At 43.8% G+C, this 21038-nt stretch overlaps 1 pseudogene; it reads right to left on the minus strand.

Annotated features, from left to right (window-relative positions):
* Positions 1 to 8148: 8148 nt before the first annotated feature.
* Positions 8149 to 9433, minus strand: LOC143658420 (26S proteasome regulatory subunit 6A pseudogene; annotated as a pseudogene).
* Between the last annotated feature and the right edge of the window lie 11605 nt (positions 9434 to 21038).

The raw sequence follows: 21038 nt of genomic DNA on the forward strand, positions 1-21038 counted from the left end.
AGCAAGTCTTGCTGATATCTTGATTTTGGACTTCTAGCCTCAGAACCATGAGCCAATAGCCACTTATTCTTTAAGTCAAACTATTGGCTATTTGTCATAGCCTGGCAAACCAAAACATTCCCTTATACCCAAGAGCCTCAGCCAGAGCCTGGCACAGAGAAAGCTCACAAATCTTTGTTGAATAAATGAATGAGTCCTCTGAAGTGAATATGTTTATTATCTTCATCTTCTAGATGGAAAGGTTGAGATTCAGAGTGGCCAAGTAAATTCCCTGAGGTCACTCAAACTTGCTATTGGCACAGCCAAGTTTGAACCCAGGTTGTTTTTCTTCAGACCCTCTGGGTGTGAATACCCCATGGCAGGAGGCTGGCACTCATTAACTACATGACCTGGGACTAAAATCCTCTGATGTAGAGAGGGAGAGCAAGAGAAGGAGAGAGAGAAGGAGAAGGAGAAGGAGTGGGAGAGGGAGAGACTGCAAATGTGAATGCAATGCTACCACCAGCTAGCTGGCAGCTCTCCTCGGGTCATCCAGGAGAGGAAAGGTGGTGCTGATGGCTTTGTTTCACAGGAACTGCACAGGAATGCACTAGCCTGTGAAAGGAGCATTTAAAATTATTAGCAAAATCCAATTATGAACACCTTCATTTTCCACAGTTCCTGCCTGATAATTTACCTCAAGGCCTTGATTCATTTCATATTTGCCTCATTCAGAGATAGCAGTAGGGTGCCCTGGCCTACTGCTGGCACCTCTCTCCAGCCTGCAGTGGTCTCTCAGGGTCCAGACTGAGCAGGAAGACAACCCAGAGATGGCTGAACCCCAAATGCATTTTGCTTTACCACAGGCTGGGTTAAGATCATGTGGGTGTGAACACATTGTTACTAGGACCTCTTGAATATGTTATCTTAGTTAAGATGTGGCCCAACTGAATGAGAGTGGGTCTTAATCTGGGTTACTGGAGGCTTATAAAGAGAAGTAACAGAAACCTGAATGGAGAGGACATCACATTGTGATGGGAGAAACAGAAACAAACCAAAGAATCCCAAGGATTGCTAGAAACCAGCACATGAACACTATGACTCTGGGAGAAAGCAAGTCTTGCTGATATCTTGATTTTGGACTTCTAGCCTCAGAACCATGAGCCAATAGCCACTTATTCTTTAAGTCAAACTATTGGCTATTTGTCATAGCCTGGCAAACCAAAACATTCCTTTATACCCAAGAGCCTCAGCCAGAGCCTGGCACAGAGAAGGCTCACAAATCTTTGTTGAATAAATGAATGAGTCCTCTGAAGTGAATATATTCACTGGATCCAGTGTGTGACAGGCTAAGGCTGAATCTGAGCTCTGCCATTCATAGACTTTGTGTCTTTGGGCAAGTCATTTAATCTTTTCGTTACTTTAATCTTCCTTTAGTTTCTTCTTCTGCAGGATTGAAATGTAGGAGGTTCTTAGCACAGTGCCTAGTCATACAAACTACTGTAAACCGGGTGTCTGAAAAACATATTCTTTCACAATCTGGAGGCTAGAAATCTGAACTCATGGCATCAGCGGGGCCATGTTACAACTGAAATCTATAGGGAAAGATTCTTTCCTTACCTCTTGTAGCTTCTGGTGTTTGCCAGCAATCCTTGGTATTCCTTAGCTTGTAGATGCATGACTTCAGTCTCTGCCTACTCTATCTTTACATGGCCTTTCTCTGATGTCTGTCTGACATCTCCTCTTCCCTTGTTATAAGGACACTAGCTACATTGGAGTAGTGCCCACCTTAATGCAGTTTGACCTCACTTTAACTAAGTATATTCTGAAAGATCTTATTTCCAAATAAGGCCACAACACAGAACAGAAGACAGGACTTGAACATATCTTTGAGGGGGGCTCGGTGCGGAGAAGGAGGGATAATTCAGTCCTTAACACTTCATAAAGGGCAATCATTGTTGCTTTTTCTGCCAGGTGGAGTCGCTGTACATTTCATGACTCAGTGATTTGCGGCATGTATTTGGGGAACATGTCAGACATGTAAGGTCCTCCACTAGTCCCTGCTGCTGAGCATATGGATTCTTGGCTGCCAGAGGTGACAAGATACATCCTCAGAGTTCACCAGCTCTACCATCCTGACATAATATAGCCACAGAATACACAATCTCATTATATAGCCATTAGATGCACATAAAAGTGACTGCTACAAAGCCCATTAGTTAATTATAAAGTAATCACAAACACACCAAAAGTAACATCTATTTGATTTAGTCTAATGACTTAGATATTTTTAAGTTCTCCAGATTGGAATGTGGGTCTTAGTAGGGTGACAAGGATGGCAGCTTCCAAGTCCAGAACTCCAACACTGAGCTGGGGTGAGAGTCCCAAGACTTATGGGCTAACATAGTGGAGTGAGAAATAAGCAGGTATCTAAATATGGGTCTCACAGAGCCTCTCAGGGGCTTGGGGATGCAGCCTTCTTTGAGGTCTGTTGGCATCTCTGTTTGGGCTACTGAGCAGGCACTGAGGATGACAAGTGGGGCATGTGTAGAAGGAGGCTCAGAGACAAGAGAGCCAGCCCCCAACTCTGTGCATAGAAAAATCAGCAGACCTGTCCCTACACATTCCATTCCACATCTCCGGGCACAATTCCTCAGACACCCTCTTACAGATTTCATATTTACCATAGCATACACATTATTACAGACCTTTTGGAGCTGCAATAGTGCCAGAATGTGCTAAATGAACTGTTTTCTACTAAAGGTGATCCAATCCCTCTTCCCTCTCTATCATTGGTTGTGCCTTTGTCTGTTACATGAAGGAAATGATAAAGGCTGAAAGCCAGAGGATTCAACTTCCAGGTATCCTTTGTCCCAGCTGCTCATTACTGAGATATTGTAGGTCAGCATGAAGTTCGGGGCCCGCTGAGACCTTCTGTCTACTTAACCATCCTGGTTTGGTTGCACCTCCCCAGCCCCTAGGGGTCCGTGGGTCTGCTTCCACATCACCTCAGGAGGAATCTTGGAGGAAGGACACCATAAGACCTGGGACTGAATTACAGCCACTCTCCTGAGTAGTTGGGCACTGACGGGCTGAGCTGAAATAGGAGGCCCCTTCCCAGTGGCTGCCTGATTTGAGCAAAGAGGGTCCCTCCTTAGACCTGAAAGGAAAATATCAAGCATGTTATTTTCTAAAAAGGTGACTCTTGAGTGAAAATAATCACTTTTCTAAATTTCTTTTCTTGCACATGGAGTGATGTTGAAGAACAGAATAAGGGCATGTCCACTCCTGAGAAATTAACTGCAAATTGTATTTTCTCCTTGACTTTCATTATCAAATCAGAGCTGTGTTCTCTGAATACCTATCCAGACCTGCACAGTCCTCATTTCTGCTTCCTTCTCTATTCATTCTTTCATGACCTTAATTTTTGGTTCAGCTCCATTCTGGTGTGAGACTTCAATCCTGTCTTGTTCGCTACCCCAGCTCTGGCCTTTCCATATGGCTTTTCTTGTGCCCCTCATTTACAGGTTCTCACCATTTGCAGGGAAAAGGGCAGACTCCTTATTCTAGATTCTCCATAATCTGGCACCTTGTTAACCAGTTGTTCTCTCTTCTTCCAGTATTGACTTCACAATACCAGGGTGAACACCTTCGTCACTATGACTTGGTTGTGCCTTGGGAAACAGTTGTTTCTGGTCTCAATTACCCCCTTACCTTACCTCCAACCACGTGAATTCCTTTGGGTCTGGCATCTTTCATAAAGACTTTGGTGACAACCCCATTGACTAGGGAATGTCTTTTCCTTGTGAACTCCTGTAACCCTCAGTAGGAGGCAAGACTGAGCGTGGCCACAGGAGGTGAATAAGCAGACAGACTTGGCGTTTGGTTTCTTCCATCTTTGAGTGGGCTTAATGCCTCTTCCCATTCCTTCCCATCAGTGGAGCATCTGCAAAGTGAGCCAGCAGGCCATATGGGCTGAGGTGAAGGACAGGGTGGTAGTAATCATTCCTCAAGGCAAACAGGATATCTTTGGGCACTCACCCCAAGGTATTGGTTTCCTTCCCCTAGGAGGCCTGTTCCTTTGAAAACAGCCAGTTTTATGCATGGGAATCAAATGTTGCTTTTACCAAAAGTACACTGTGAGTAGCATGGTCTCTGGGCTGGCAATATCAGCAACTCCTAAGAGTTTATTAGAGAAGCAAACTCTCAGCCTCCATGAGTCTTTGGGCACGGGACTGAGAAATCTGTGTTTGAATAAGCTTTTATAGTGATTCATATCATATTCATATGATAAGCTTTGAAAAGTACCAATCTGGAAAATGATAGAAAGATTAAAAACTGCTTCAAGGTAGCAAGCATCCCTGATGAGACTGCTTCTCTCAACCTGACCCCTCAGCTACAGTCAGTGTCCATCTATCCCTTGCACTTCCCTCCACTGAAAAATAAAAGTTATGCTTTGTCTGTGCTTGACTGAGCTTGGTTCTCCTTGAGCCCAGGAGCATTGGCCCTTTGGTGAAGGAGAAGAAGGGTCAGTGATCACAGAAACTTATTTGTCAGATTTCAGCATATGGGCAAGCATGCATCCCAAGAAGTTCCCTCAGGAAGCCTCATGTGTCAGCAGGGTTTGGCCACTGTGGTGGCCAAGGGAATATGCTTGGCAGATCTCCAACTTAGGTGTTGACCTAAGCTACTGAGCTCTGAGCTGCATTTGCACCAAAGCCACCTTCCCAGGAGGTGCTCCAGCAGTGTCTGAGCCTGGCAGGGGCACTAAGGCAGATTAGTTCTTGGGGACTCCAAAATGGAACTTTTGGAATTCTGATGGCTTCTTTAGCTAGAGGGCTCCTCAATGAATGAACACTCCCCAGACTACGTAGTCTAGAATGCATCCACCCAAACTTCCCTCTCTTTATCCTTCACTTGAGTGTAGATTTGCACAGGGGTCAGCTTTGCATCATTGGGTAATGACTCTCCCAGTTTTTTCTGACCTTCTTCAGGGTTTCTCAGTTTTCCAATCTGCAATGGCAAATACCGCACCATGGTTCTGCCTAAATAACAGGAATTTACTGGCTCACAGTTTTGAGGCTATGAAAAACCCAAAGTTGAGGTGGACTTCCCCAAAATCTGGAAGATTCTGGTGCTGGCTACCTGTGATCCTTAGGGTTCCTTGGCTTGCATCTCTGCCTCGCATCACATGTTGATGTACTTTCCTTTCTTGCCTAGAGTCCATTAACTTCTGGTTTCTGGCTCCTCCTTGTGGCTTTCTTTGACTATGCATGAATTTCTTTATAAAGGATTTCAGTAATCCAGATTAAGACACAAACTCATTTAGTTGGGCAACAATTTACCCCAAAATTACAACTTCCAGAGGCCCTATTTACAATGGTTTCCTACCCACATGAATATGGATTAAGATTAAAAACACTTCTAAACTGGGGCACACTGCTTTGAGACCAAACACAAGGAGAAGAGGTTTATAAATTTGCAGGTGTCCTGGGGTTTGGAGTCAGAAAGTCACAGAAATTCCCATCAGGAGCCTATATTGTATTCCATTTTGTCTGTGGATTAGGAATTGAGAATTCTTGTTGAATAGTGTGGGGAAGGAAAATGAGCATGGGAGGTGGGGTCAGTGGTTGGGGAGGTGAAAGAGATAGCACTAGCAGCTGAGAAAAATAAGAGAGGACAAGAATGTAGCAAGATGCCCGGGCACCTCAGAGGGCCCAGGTGTGGCTTATCCATGTTAAGCTAACCTCCCCCCCATCCATAACTTCCATGAGCCCTTGCAAACCCAAACCTGCCCCCACATGCATGGTAGTCCCACGACTGTCCTTGCATCTATCCTCCAGCAGCTGTATTCCTTGGATAGCTCCCCTTATCCAACCTCCTTCTTCAGTGGTTACTAGTGGTTGCCAGTTAGACTGCCAATTTCTCACTCCCAAACTAGGCAATGAAAATCCACCACTTTCCTTTCCCTACCCCTGCCAACCATACTATGTAAGCTATACCCCTTCCCCTGCTCAGATGTCAGCCCACCTGCACATAGCTTCACAATAAAATTCCTTTGATTGAGTTTTGGCCTCTTTCCTCTCTCCTGTTGAGAAACCTATCAATCTCCAGCATCACTCTGCAGTCCTAGTACACAAGAGGAGGCAGGTTTTGACTGATGTAGGATTAGGACTTGGTTGGTTGGCTGTGACAGAAAGATGAGGGGCAAGAAGCTCAACGGTCTTCCTGAGAGAGGATAGATATGGTGGATCATGAGCTATGGACTGTTGAGGTAGGCTGTCAGTGTAGGAGGGACAAAGAGTGAGAAATTAAATACCAGGTCAAGGTGCAGTGGGGTGAGCTGGGGAATGGGAGATTGTGGTATGAAGATGGAAGGTGTGAGTGTGGGTCTGCTAGGGAGGGGTCACTGTTAGGAAGGTACCTGTGCTCAGGGTCAGCCCAGGGGAGTGGTGTCAGGTGGAAACAGTGGACAGCTCTCTGGAAAGAGCATCCAAAACAGGGCTGCACGTCAATGACTTAAGTTATGAGGGAAACTTCTGTAGCATTAGTGTCTGCGCTATGTTTCTCATAGAAAGAAGAGCCCATGCTTCTCATGGCGAGCATTATCAGGGCTTTTATGGACTGTTGCTTCGGGTGAGTGTGGTGTAATTATTTTCTTATGACTGTTTGTAGATATAATTGTATCCTCGCTACTCAGGAATTTATGCTCAGAAAATAATTGCTATTGGATTAACTGCATTGACAATCTTTTAATTCTACTATCAACACTGTTTGTATTTAAGCTGAGCTTCCTCCTTGCCAATCTGATGTGTCTGTTACAATAAGTGTTTCAACTCAATTAGCATCTCAGTAACAATCAAATTATCTTTAATATGATGTAATTACTTTTTTTTATTAGGCTAAACTGGGGATCCTGCGCTGTGAAAGTCTAGCATAGCTTTCAGAAGCGATTAAAACAAACCCACAGGCCTTTCTAAGCTATGAATATGTTTTCCAAAAGGGTTAGTTAAGTCCCTAACAGTCTACTCAAGGCTGGAAAACACATCCCTTGGGCTAAAATTCACCTCCCTGTAGTCCATGCATCATTCTGTGGCCTCCCACCCCTTGCATATTGAGTTGATATCTGTCAGTACTTGCTGCTGCTTGGTTTCATACCTTCCTCAATGCAGACCTCACAGGTAGAATGAGGTCTCACTGAATCATAAAGCTCATCACCCCCAAAGGAACTAGTGTCTGTTGAACTCCCGTCCATGACAGTACTTAGCATAGTGGTAAAGAACCAGGCACTAGAATCAGGATTCCCCAGGCTGAATCCCAGCACAATTACTTGGTAGCAGAGGGTAACATAGCAAATGTTTAATAGATATTACTTTTGACTCAGCACTGGGCATGGTGCTAAGTGCTTGACATTCACTCACTCAGTTAATTCTATGAGATCAGTGTTTTTATTTTTATTTTTTTGAGGAAACTGGATCAGAAAGAGGTTAAATACCTTAGGAGGGATGGAACTGGACCTCAAGCTGATGTCTTGACCCCAAGTCCACACTCACAGTCCAAGTGTATTAACTCTGAGCTAGCCCTTGGGGACACAATGTGTGATAGTGCAGCTGTTTTGTTTAATTATCACTTAGTTTGACTTTTTAATTCACTTTTAGTTCAAGTAACACATGGATTCTGTCTCATAAAAAATTCAAACAATACAGTTAAAGAGATGAATTCCCTTTCAAGACGTGATTGTTTTTCCCTGCTTGGCTTTTAACGTCTACGTGTTTAAAAGCTTTGGTACTGCCTTGGTAAGAAAATTCCTAAGACTGTCTTTGTGTAATAATGAATTTCCTGGACTGAGCTACAGGGCAGGGGGCAAATACTATTGCTGGTATTTCATATTATACGTGTAGGAGTTTGCCAGGGACTTTCACACATGCATTCTTGTCGTCACAAGGCCCTTCCGAGTCTTTGGTATAGCAAGTAGTTTGGAGAGTGAGGATATCTGGGCTTTAAATTAAACCCTGCCACTAAACAGCAAACTACTTAAGCAAGTGCACTCTTTCTCTGTACTGTGTCACCCCATCGTTGCTTTTGGGTTTTTTTTTAAAGCCTGAAACTATCTTTTATTACTAATTTTAACTAGTATGACATCGGAGTGCAGGCCTGTGGGTGGCCCTGCTAGAAGTAGTATTGTAGGTTGGCTTTTTTCTTGGCCCACACCTCCAGGATGCCGTCCTTGTGGTCCTCGTGGGCAAGCTCTGTGGAACCCTGGTGCAGCACAGTCATGCCCACCTCCACACACATGGCCTTGCATTGGGCCATTGAAGTCATTTGTGCAACGGGCCAGCTCCTGGTAGTTCACATCAGGAGTGATGTTCATCTTTTGGGAGTGGATCTGCAATGTTCTGGCTTGGGCCTCCTCGTTTAGCATTGGAAACTCAATCTTGCAGTCCAGGTGGCCTGAACTGAGAGGGATGAGGTCCAGAATGTCCACCCTGTTAATGGCTGCAATTATCTTCATTTGGGTTTTGGATTGGAACCCATCCATCTGATTCAGAAGCTCTAGCATTGTCTTCTGCACCTCCCAGTCCCCAGCTTTCTCACTGTCAAAACATTTGGTGCTGATGGATCATCGATGAAGACAATGGATGGAGCTTTCTCTTTGGCTAGAGGGAAGGCACCCCAGACCAGTCTGGTGCCATCCCCAGTGAACATCTGGACCAGCTTGGTGCCATCCCTAATGAACATCTGCACCAGATGGCCTTGGGTTGTGCAGTACAAGCCCGGGCCAGCAGTCTCTTCCCCATGCCCACAGGTCCATACATCAGTACTCCTTTTGGAAGCAGGATCCCCAAATTCTCAAACTTCTCCTTGTAGTTCATTGGCTTCCCACAAGCTCCTGGATCTGCTTGTCCAGGCCCCAGTGTCACTGTATTGCTCTGTGGGCCTCCCATCGACCTCCATGGCCTTTACTTGTGAGTCATACTCTGTGGGCAGGATCTCCAGGATCAGATAGGAGTCTTTGTTCATGCTCCCCAGGTCTCCAGGCTTCAGCTTTTCAGCATCCACCAACCCAATCACAGGCAAAAATGTATGTTTGTTGTGTGGAGGTTTTGATCACTGCACATTTGCCCTTCCTCTGGGAGTCCAGGTCAATGTTGGCACCATCTTCCTCATGGTCATTAGGATTGATATCCAACAGCTCGATGATGTTGGAGACAAGATATGGCAGGGTCTGGTTCACTTTGATTTTCTCACTGTTTTCTTTGATCTTATCCTTCATGGCTTGGAGTTAGTAGGTGGTTCATAACACTTTGCTTTTCATGATCTTGATCTCACTGTGCAACAGCTGTGTGCACTGGAAGATTTCTCCCATGGACATCTTGAGCACTTCCTCTCTGATTCCATCTTGCTTAGCATCATCCCACATGGTTGCAGTCTTCTTCAACTGAGTCACTGGATTTCAAATTCCAGCAGCAGATTCACTTCTTGGAGGAGGTAGCTGAAGACTGCACCAGGAAGGACCTGCAATGGAGTGGAGTAAGTTAAAGCCATCTTTTGTTCTTAATGCCTTCTCCTGATTGGTCCCATCATTGATTTTGTTGTTGTTGTTTTAGCCTGGCCTCAATTTTGTTTCATTTATGTCTTGGTTTTTTTTTTTTTTTTTTTTTGCTTTTTTCCTTGCTTCAAGCTGTCTCTCCCAGGAGATGCTAATTCTGTCACTAAAAGAATGCAATTTAGGGCATGAAGATTCTTATAGAGTTGATGGAATTGTTTGTTACCTTGATGGTGGCAGTGATTTCAAGGGTATTTGCATCTGTCAAAATCTTTAAATTGTACACGTCAAATGGATGCAATTGATTATATGTAAATCATACATACCTTAAAAAGTTGATTAATAATAATGATCTCCACGCTACCTCTCTCCATAAAGACAATTGTTTATTGGAGCTAACCTAGAGGGACCTATTATCACTACAACTAAGCCAGCAAATTCCCAATTAGATAGTGTGACTAACAACAGTTAGGAAAACCCAGAAAAGGGAAGGTAGAATTTTCTCTGATTCCTAACCGAATTGGCAAGAAGACAGCATATGAGCCAACCTTTGATTTACCCATTAGACACTTGCCAAGCCCTTCCTTCTGTGGGAACCCAGGAGGGATTAAGATAGACCTATGCTTTCAGGGCTTCCTTGGTCAGTGGGGAACAGACTCCCATACTGGCACAGTTAACTCAGGGTAACAGTTTGTAAGAGTCCTGGGGAAGGCAATAATAGATTCTTCTTGGATGGATGAAAGGCTAATATTGGGAAACTTTGTGGAAGAAGGAGCATATGAACTGAGACTTGTGGTGTATTTCAAAACATAAGACGTGATCCAGGCAAAAGAATTCCTTGTGGAAAAAGACAGTGACCAGCCCTGGAAGACTGAAAGAGGAGAGCATCCATGAATGTTGATGTGGCCTGGTGTGTGAATGTGTGTGAGTGTGTATGTGTGAGAAAGAGAGAGAGAAAAATAGAGAGGGAGACAGAGAGAGAAAATTAGGTATATGTGTATGTTAGGAGGGGGATAGGCAGCTGGAGAATAATGCTACTTGTGAATCAGATGAACATCCCACACAGAGAGCCCATTTGGCTTTCAAGTTATGTAAATCCATCATCTAGAAAATAACTGTGATGTTCTCAGGAAGACACATCACTAATTACCATAATACCCCATATTTGTGAGGCATTTAGCACCTGCGCTAAATGCTGGGTAAACTGTAAAGGTATTAATCTTCTCAACAGCCCTTCCAGGCAGGTGTCACTATCTCAAGTTCAGACTAAACACCTATGGTTCCATAGAAGAGGCCTGCCTGAGGCTTTACAGACAGGAAGTGGCAAAGTCAGGTCTTTGACTCTAGGGTTCTGACCCTTAGCTACTTCTCAGTCTGTGGCTCTATTTAGCAGCAGGCAGCTCTCAGCCTGTGTCTTCTAAGAACCTTTCTCTTCATCTTGTCAGAATTCTCAATGGTTCTCAGCATTTAATTGCATAAAAATCATGTGGGAAGCCAGTAAATGATAATTCCCCAGTCCTTTCCCTAGCAACCCTGATATAGTGGGTTAGAATTGGGGGCTGGCAATCTGCATTTTAACAAGGGTCCTGGAGTGATTCTGCTGAGCTGATCTTTGAACTATACTGAGAGAATACCATCCTAGAGTTTTCTCTACATCAGATTCCAGTTTGGCTTTAATTCAAAGGATTTGCAGGGTTCCCTCTGGTTGCTGTTTCTAAAATAGACCCTAGGGCCACAAGATGGTGAGCAAAAAGACCAGACAGGAAACCTTTTCAAGTCATCTGCTTTGGATAAAACTGGGCCCTAGTCTCAGCAAGGGAAGTGGTTGGATTGGATAAAATGTTGAAGGTGATATTGACATGTTGCTAATGGATTGAAGTAGATTGGAGTAAAGGCTGACTTCAAGGTTGAGCCTGACCAATTGGGTTAGTGATGGTGATGCTTATTACAACAGGAAGCACTTGGATAGAGTGGTTTCAGTGATGGGGCCAGATAAAAAAAATCTGGTTTGGGACAAATTGAGAGAATGAGGAGGACAGGGAGGAGCCAGACATCAGTGGAGATGGGTAGGGGTTGGGAAAACTTGGAGAAGCTGGGTGACAATCTGTGGGTAGAGACTAGGTTGAGGAGAAATTGCAAACAGCCTAGGGGGAGGAAGGGGTCATATGATGGGATGAAAAAAAATGTTTGGTGATAAGTCAAGTCATTGCTGTGTAGTGAAAAGTGAATGGGCGTGGAGTCCTGGGTGGAGTCTTGGTTCCATCTTCATTAGCTCTGTGACCTCAGGCAGGTCACATGGCTGCTCTGAGTTCAAGGTTTCCCCAACTGTACAAATGAGCTTGTTCTATGGCTCCTTGGTTCTATGGGGAAGATCCAGTGTCAAAGAGTATGTGAATGCCCCTGAGAATGTGTTGCTATGTATAGACCTTTCCTTGTGTGCATCCTTTGGGGTTTTTTCTGTTGACTCCAGGGGGTTACTTCTGGGTGCAGAACCCTGATATCCTTGGGCAGATTGAATGCCTACATCCCTTGGAGGCAATGGAGCAGTGGGAAGTACTTGGGCTTGACATGGTTGGGTTGGATAGAATGTCTTGCCTTCAAATTCCAGCTCAACCACTGTGTGAACTTAGACCCCTATTTCACCTCTTTCCAATCTCTGGGTCTTTATTCATAACATGGGAAAATCCATAACAACCTGGTCTTACTGAGGGATCTCTTGGGTTCAGGAAAGAGATACCCCTTTGTGCTCACTCCAGTAAGGAAGATTTTTTTAAAGGAATGGATGTATCTTACAGAAACCACAAGAAGGGGATCACCAGGAGGGCAAGATTGCTATATAACCAGGCCTAGAATATGGTAACACCCAGTAAATATTGATTGAATAAATACTCCAAGATGGAAGATAGAAGTTGGTTCCTCATGAAGGATGGGAACTGAGAGCTGGAAATCTGTCAGGAGTCTTGTTAATCAGCCATTCTGAGTTTCCTTGTCTCTTTGTTCCTCTGTATCTCTTCTGCCTTTCTTACTGGCGTCTTTTATGATGTGAGGATTGCTAGGCTTTTAAGATACCAAGTTCTTCATATAGTGTGTCCCTAAAGTCAAGCTGATACAAGAATCAGGTGTTTAACTGAAAACACAGTGGCAGTTCTGCAGCTGGAGGGGAGTACTGGTGAAGAAGTGGTAGGAAGACAAGGCACCTTCCTAGGGGCAGCTCTGACTTTATTATTTTCACCTTATGGGCTGACATTGGACTCTAACTCTGCCAGATGTGGCCTGGCTGGGTACTTTCCTTTTCTGCTTTTTTATGGGCAGAATGTGTGAGAACTTGGTATAAACTTTAGAGTTGAAGACACCTGCAAGAACTTCTCCAGCAGGTGGTCAGCTTCATGGGCTTGATCCTCTCCCTTGGTGCTCTTAGGGATGACAATCTTCCATAGTCTTTAATCCACAGAAAGTCAGACCAAAAAGATAACCAACCCTCTGCTCATTCAGGAGGGAAAGCTGAGGCCTGTAGCAGGGGTCCCTGGTGAGTTGCTAACAGAGGTGCCTCCAGTTCTTTCCTCTCAGCCATATTCACATTCATTTTCCCTGTTTGACATTTCTGACTGGAGGTTCTGACTAAAAATAGTGACCCAGTTACAGGCAGTGACTAGGAAACTCAACCTGAGGCTCTGGTAGCTGTATTCTTTCGGCCTTCCTCTGAGGACATCATTAACATACACATCACTCTCTGGCTGCCTCTGCTGTGTCAGGATGATTGAAAACACAAAGAGATAGTGCTGAGGCACACCAGCCTTTATCAAAGGATTCAAACAATATTCCTCACCCTTAGGTGTCTGTCAGACAGTTAATTGCCAGATGAACAGTAACTCTGAAGACTTGAAGAGCCTTGGCCTGGGCTAGGCAGCCAACTGCCAGGAGCTAGCCATGAGTGTGCGGGCGTCCACCCTGAGAGGTGACGTGTGTGAGGGCCTGGGAATGGAGCACCTCACAGGAGAAAAGGAGGAGATGCGAAGTATATTGAAACAGTCTAGTCTAGGCTTACTATGGATTGGAAATATGTTGACTTAGCAAAACTGGTGGGCATATAGAGCTAAGGCCTGAGGTTTTCATTTAAGATGAAAAGTTCCATCAGGGTCCCAGGGCACTCAAAGTGTTAGGAATTCCCCTAGAATTCCCCAGTCACTCTCCTCTTCATGGAGCCCCATGAGGGTAGGAACTATGGCGCTTGCATCTTCCGTTCCCTCCATAGGGCCCAGAAAAAGGGCTTCAGGTCTAAACTACATGCTTTACAGTTGTTTTCCTATCTTGGAGGAGAGACAGCTGCCCACTTTTCCACTCACATCTAGGGGTACCCTTTTGAAATTGACCCAGACCTTATCTAAGATGTGGCGCTGGGTAGAAGAAAGTTGAGCGATGAACTTAGAAGATTCCTATTAGCCCTCACAATTTGGAGCTTGAGAATTCTTTCTTCTTTCTCTTGTGTGAGTGAAACATTTGTTTAATCAACATTATCCTTGTTTAGCCAACATTTATTTCCAGAAAACTGCATTTTCCACGGAGATTTCTAATCCTAGGCTTGGTTGCCTGGAGAAAATCTTGCCTCTTTTTTCACCTGTTAAGCAGAAACAAGAATGCATTTCTGCAGGGAATAAAGAATTCTCCTAGAGGCCAAGACACTAGGGGAAATCAGTCCAAATGTTCATTTGCATATCTGAGCTTTTAACATTCCCTTCCTCTCTGCCTTGCAGGAAATTAGCAAGAAATACTGACTCAGTATTCTCAGCACTGCCTTCTATGAAACCCAAAACAATGAATCAGTCACCCAAAAATGGTTCCTATCAGAAATAATTCTCCCGATTCTTGGGATCTCCCCTCCCACTGGGAAGAAAGGATGAAGAAGAAAGGGAATCCCCTGAATTAGACCCCATCTCTGTCACTTCCTAGCTGAGTTATCCTCACCAATTTTCTATACTTCTCTGAGGCTTATCTTTCTCATCTGTAAAATGGGAACACCTTGTTTCCTTGATTTGAAGACACTTTTCAGAAAACTTTTTGCCACATTTTAATCGTACACTGTCAGGGTGCCAGCCATTCATTTAATTGGTTCCTTCCATAAGCTGCCTTCTGTGTAGAGATAACAAGGTTTGCATTTGGCAGGAGGAGTCAACTTTGGGGAAGCTGCTTCTATCTTCTTGCTCACTGTGCCAGAGACTCCCAGGGCTGGTTATGTTTTGTCCTCCGCTCATGGGATCCAGCATGGATGTACCACCAGCCACAGGGGCTCCATGGTGCCCTCCACGGCAGTGTCAGGGGCTTACATCTTGAACTGTTCTCAGACATGTTCATGCACTTTTTGTTTTGAGGAATCACTCTGCTGTCCTTAACATCTGTATCCCTAGATTCCAAGATAGGCTTTCTCCTTGTTCTGCCTCTAACTCTTTGCCCTCTACCTGTTATTTGTACTTTGCAGTGTGTGTAAAGATGAGACTCTGAGGTCTTTGGCTAGGGGCCCCTTCAAGAGGACCAGTTATCCAAGTTCTTGAACAGCTCTCCCATCTTTCTCTCTGCTTCTCTCATCCTGCACCAAGAATGGTTGGTGCCCCAACAAGGATTTATTTATGGGTGAAAAGACATGATATTGAGGATTTGGTTTTTTAAAATATTTTATAGAGAAATATTCACAAACAGTCCAACCGTATTATATAATCAATGGCTCACAATAGCATTGCATAGTTGTATGTTCTTCACCATGATGATTTTTAGAACATTTGCATCACTCCAGAAAAAGAAATAAAAAGAAAAAAAAGAACTCCTACATTGCCTATACTTTATCCCTGCCTCTCATTGAACCACAGTATTTCAATCTGCCCGGTTTTTACCCTTTATCTCCCCTTATTTGTTTTTTTAGAGGATTTGCTTTTAAACTGTATGGATGGGATAGATGAAGAAAAGAATGGCAAAATGATGTTAACTGTTGAAAATGAGTGATGCATAACATGGGGATATATCATATAATTTTCTATATTTTTAATGGCATTTGAAAATTTTCCTAATAAAAAGTTAAAAAAAAAAAAAGAGAATTAGAAAGAGGGAATTGAAGGCATTAGGCCTGGATGTGTTCCCCATTGATACTAATAAACAGCTCCTGCTCAGAGTAGGGTAAGGAAGCAGCTGGAATATCAGTTTTTCTAGGCTTCCTAATTCAATTTACTGACTAACCAAATTGCTTGACTAATTGCCTTGTGAACAAAACCAGAAGTAGTATCAGACAAAGGGAAGGACTTTCCAGGAAGTGTGTTAGTTATCATTTGTGCTTTGCCCTCTCTCCTCGAGACCCAAAGGAGACCCTGAAGGCAGGAGGCCATCCCCTCCATACCCACCTCTCACTGTTTTGGAGCTATAGCCTATAAGGTGGAAGGTACTGGTGATGATGATGCTAATGAGAGCAGCCATTAACATATCCTGAACATGAACTGTGCACAAGAATGTGGGCATTTCATGGGTATTCTAGTTTGCTAGCTGCCAGAATGCAAGATACCAGAAATGGAGTGGCTTTCTAAAAACGGGAATTTAATAAGTTACAAGTTTACAGTTCTAAGGCCATGAAAATGTCCCAATTAAAGCAAGTCTATAGAAACGTCCAATCTAAGGCATCCAAGGAAAGATATCCTGATTCAAGAAGGCTGATGAAGTTCAGGGTTTCTCTCTCATCTGGAAAGGCACATAGCAAACTCAGCATCATCTGCTAGCTTCTTCTCCAGACCTCATGAAGCTCCCCCAGGGGCATTCTCCTCATCTCCAAAGGTCACTGGCTGGTGGGCTCTTCTACATTGCTGTCGTCATTATGTCATCCTTCTCTGCTCTCTCAGAATCTCCAAAGGTCACTGGCTGGTGGACTCCTTGGTTCTCTCAGCCTTATGGCTCTTCTCAGCTCTGCTATGGCTTTCTTGCCATTCTCAAAAAAAGCATTCTCTACAAAAATGCCTCCTCTTTTATAGAATCCCAGTAAACTAATTAAGACTCACATAGAATGGGTGGAGACACATCACCACCTAATCAAGTTTAATACCCACACTTGATTGAGTCACATCTCCATGGAGATAATCTAATCAAGTGGCCAATCCTTAGTACTGAATAAGGATTAGAAGAAATGGTTACTCCCACAAGATTGATTAGGATTAAAACATGGCTTTTCTAGGGTACATAAATCCTTTCAAACTAGCACAGTGGGCATGGCAGTCTTATAAGGTGGTCACTCACCCTCACCAGGGTTCACAGGGGAGGAGTCTGAGGCTCAGAGGGACTGAGGACTGGCCCATGGAAGGATTTGAACCCAGGTTTCTTAGGTGTCTTCTATTAGAAGACATGCCCTACCCAGATGGCTCAAGTCTGAGCCAGTGCAGGAACCAGATTTGGCAGCCTCAGCTCAGAGACAGTTTAAGGAGGGAGGGAGGCCCCAGCTCCAGGGAAGGTGAAAGACTCTCCAGTCCCTGGAGTCTACCTGAGCCGAGCTGTTTCTCTGACCCTAACAGAACTACAAATTAGCAGGCACTGGTGAAGGTACAGTTGTGTGCCTCAGCTCACCAGCCCCTGGGGAGACCTACATCTTCTCTGTGCAACTAACTGCCCAGGGGCTAGTGTTCAGAAAATCCTCTTTTGAGAGGCTCTGACAGCTTGGGCTTGGATGTGTGCCAAGAGTGCCCTGGCTGCATGTGCTGTGCCTGACTGCCTTGAAAGAGACTGATAAGCTCTGACATTACAGGGTATTATATCTGACCCGACATGCATTAGTAGATAGTCATAAAAGTCTCTGCACCGTCAACAGCCTGAGTATGTGCTGATCACTGCTGATGCCAATGGCTGTTATTATTCAGCGGTTACAGGGTACTTTATGTTTGCAAATCCCAGACAGGAAAGGTTATTGTGCTTCTCCTCTGTCTTATTAGGCTTTCAGTGCTTGCCCTAGAAGGTAGGTCAACCCAGCCATAGGCTATGGGATGGTGGCATAGGAAGATGCCTTGTTGTGGAGCCAGGCTCCCAGGTTTGAGCTCTAATTAGGGTACGTAGGGCCTGTGAGACCTTGGCAAGTCATTTGGTCTATTCCATTCATAAATGGGGAAATGACTCCTAACCCTCCTGGCACTATGTTGTAAAGATCATATGAGCAGTAATGTGCTAAAGCCTATGTATTATTTTCATATTAGACAAGGCAGCTGCTCTTTATATGAATGAACTGATAAACTCATGGGTCCTGCCCTCTGAGAATATATAGTAGATGTATAGAAACAAGGCATAAATATGTGATGGCTTCTATTAATTATAAGGAATTCATATTTCAAGGTAGGATAAACCATCAACCCTGGAGTACTGGGCCTCATGAGACAACGCTTAAATTACTTGGAAGCAAGTGCTTTAATTAAGGTGATCATATAATTTATCATTCACACTGAAACACTGTTGGAAGTAAAAGGGGGATGCTCTTTGCAATCAAAGCCAGGATAATAGAAGTAAGGGGTGGGGGCTGACTTGGGGATGTATGGGAATGCCAAGGAGAGTGTATGTTCTTCATATATGGTGTGGATGTGCATGTATCTAACCCGTCCCTGGGTGCATCTGCCCAGCTGAGGAACATGCTCTTTCTTGGGTAATCTAAGCCTTTGTGAACATAAGTGTCTTAGAGAACCTTACACATTTATCAAAAGTTCAGTGCCTACTTCCTGGAAATTGTTTCCAGTATTTACAACCTTCCCATCTCATAACACAATCCAAATTCCTTAACATGGTCTGCTAGGCCCTACTATAGCCTGGCCCTTGCCTCAAATGTCATCTCTCTTCCCTTCCTCTAGACTCAAGTCTTAAGAATGCTTCTCTTTTGAGTCATCAGATTTGCCCTTTCTCCTGCCTGTTGTGCTTTCCCCTCATGCCTTCCCAACGTGTTTTAGCTCTGTAATTCATGTCTCAGCTCGAATGTCATGTCTCTCTCAGAGTGCTCCCGTGGCCATTGATTTCAGAGTAGCCTCTCAAGCACTCAGCTCAGAAAATACACATTTTTTTTAAAGATGATTTCTTTCTCCCTTACTCAAATAAGCTCCATGCAAGATGGAAACATTACTAGTTCTTGTTTCCTGAGGGCATATCTTCATTGCCTGGAATAGGCGTGGCCCATCATAAAGACTTGGTGAGTGACTCATCCAGTGGCATATAGGAAATACAACAGAGGCATGAGGATTTTTTCCTGGAGACTCCATCATCACTCCCACTCATGAGCCAGGAGGAAAAAGATCAGGACATTAAGGAAGAGAAACCATGAGGCAGAGCTTTGTGAGAAGTAGGAAGTGCTCAGAATCAGGAACCCAATGTTCTTATCCCAACTTTGCCACCTTCTGCTCAGTGACCTTGAGCAAGACCTTTCTGGGTCACAGTTAAACTGTCTATAAAATGGGGAGGAAGGGGGGTGCAAGGGTAGTTCAGTGGTAGAATTCTCACCTACTATGCAGGAGACCCAGATTTGATTTCTGGTCCATGCATTTCTCCCCCAAAACAAACAAATAAAAAACAAACAAAATCAACAAATGGTGCTGCAATAACAAGATACTCACATGGAAAAAGAATGAAATGTGAACTCGCCATATAGCATATAAAAAAAGTGGGGAGGCAGAGGTCAGTTTAGAACATAGGTAGATGGACATTTCTACAACTGGTAAAATTGTAAATATTTCAAGCTTTGTGGTCCATAAAGCCTCTGTTCTAACCACTCAACTCTACTCTGATAGTGTGCAGTTTTAGATAATATGTAAGTGAACATGGCTATTTTCCACATTTTATATTTTCCAATAAAACTTTATTTATAAAAATAAATGGATGATCATGTTTGACTTGCGTGTCCTAGTTGCTAACCCCTGGTGTAGAACAGCAACTCCCAAATTTTCTCCTTTTTAACAGAGATTCAAATAAATTTTGTAAATACTGAATTCAATGTATTTCTTTAGTTCAGGACTTTTCAGAACCTTTACTATGGAATGAACATTAAAGTTTTCCAAAACAGGATATAGAGTGGAGAGTTTCTCTATCTTTTTTGACCAGAAGAGTCTTCTTCTGGGGTGGATACCATAGCAGGCACTACAAGTATCCTGCCTAAAGCCCTTAGCACTAACCATTCCCGTGCATGCTCATGGTGTTCTATTGCAAGTGCTAGACTCTGTCCGAGGGTTTCTCTCCATCCATGCAGAAGCAGGCCCCAAGTACTGAAGGTCCTGCCCCTGGGAGTTACTTTCAGCTCCTTGTGATGGAAGTGGAGGATGGTCAACTCTGATGTGCATTATCCCAATCTGCATTTGTGGTTCTCAAAGTGTGGCCCTTGGACCAGGAGCATCTGTGTCACCTGGGAGACTACCAAGCCAGGAACTCTGGGGGTACAGCCTACACTCTGTTTTAACAATCCCCCCAAGTGATTCTGATGTGTTCCATGGGTTGATAAACACTGCTTTCCACTAGTTTTCAGAGGTCCCAGGGGATTGAACTTACCTTGTTTTGGCTTCTGTTGAAAAGTAAGCCATATCTGAAAGAGAACAAACACTCACCTGATTGTGGAGAAGAACATAATTTATTTACAATCTTGCAAGAATGGGCACACAACCAAAATGTGGTGGTTGGTGTGCCAAGTGACAGGAAGCATCACATTTACTCCCTAAGCTTGGCATGCAGATCCCTCCCCTGTTTCTCCATGGGATGGATACTCCAGAGGTTGCAGCCTACCTGAAAGGTCTAACTAACTCACATGAGTCCCATTCTCCACCTTCCAGAGACCCTAGCCCTATTTAATTTTTCCTATATAAGGAACTGGTGCCAATCCCTAAGCTTATTTCATGCTTTCTCCTTTCCCTGACTGTGAAACCAGTTTAGGCTGGTTTTGCAGCCTTTTGTTTAGTAAGTTTCTTCCTCCAATTCTGTGCCATTTTGTGTGAAAACTAAATTTATTTTTACAGCTTCCTTCTCTTCTCTCAGTTTCCCACATCCCTACTGGTGTTTTCTTGGATCTTCTGCCAAATATACCACTTATCACACAAATCTTTCTTTCATAGTCTGCTTGTGGGAGGGGGGGTGTCTATTTTAAGATAGTATCTATTAATATCTCTTGGCAGATTTGGTTTGTAAATTCTAATCTAGATGCTCTTGGAGATCCCCCCAACTCCCCAGTGATTACAGCTTTTGCATGGTCTGCTTCATCAAACAACCCAGGAGCACTGGTTAAGTGCTTATTGTTTACTCACCATTATATGTTGAAAAAAATATATAGGAACTACCTAAATAAGTCTAGGATTTCCCTTGCAAATGGGGAGTCTAAAAAAACACACATGACTGAACATGTAGCCCTGATGTTTCCTACATCTAACTTAGATGTAGGAAAAGGCCTAAGCAGACCTTGAGGTGTCTTCATGACCAGATAAAGGCAGGGCATTTGGAGAGGACAATCATCTTCCTGAAACCTGGAGCACACGAGCAAAACAAG

This window comes from Tamandua tetradactyla, chromosome 16 (assembly GCF_023851605.1).
Source record: "Tamandua tetradactyla isolate mTamTet1 chromosome 16, mTamTet1.pri, whole genome shotgun sequence".
In the NCBI taxonomy this organism is placed as follows: Eukaryota; Metazoa; Chordata; class Mammalia; order Pilosa; family Myrmecophagidae; genus Tamandua; species Tamandua tetradactyla.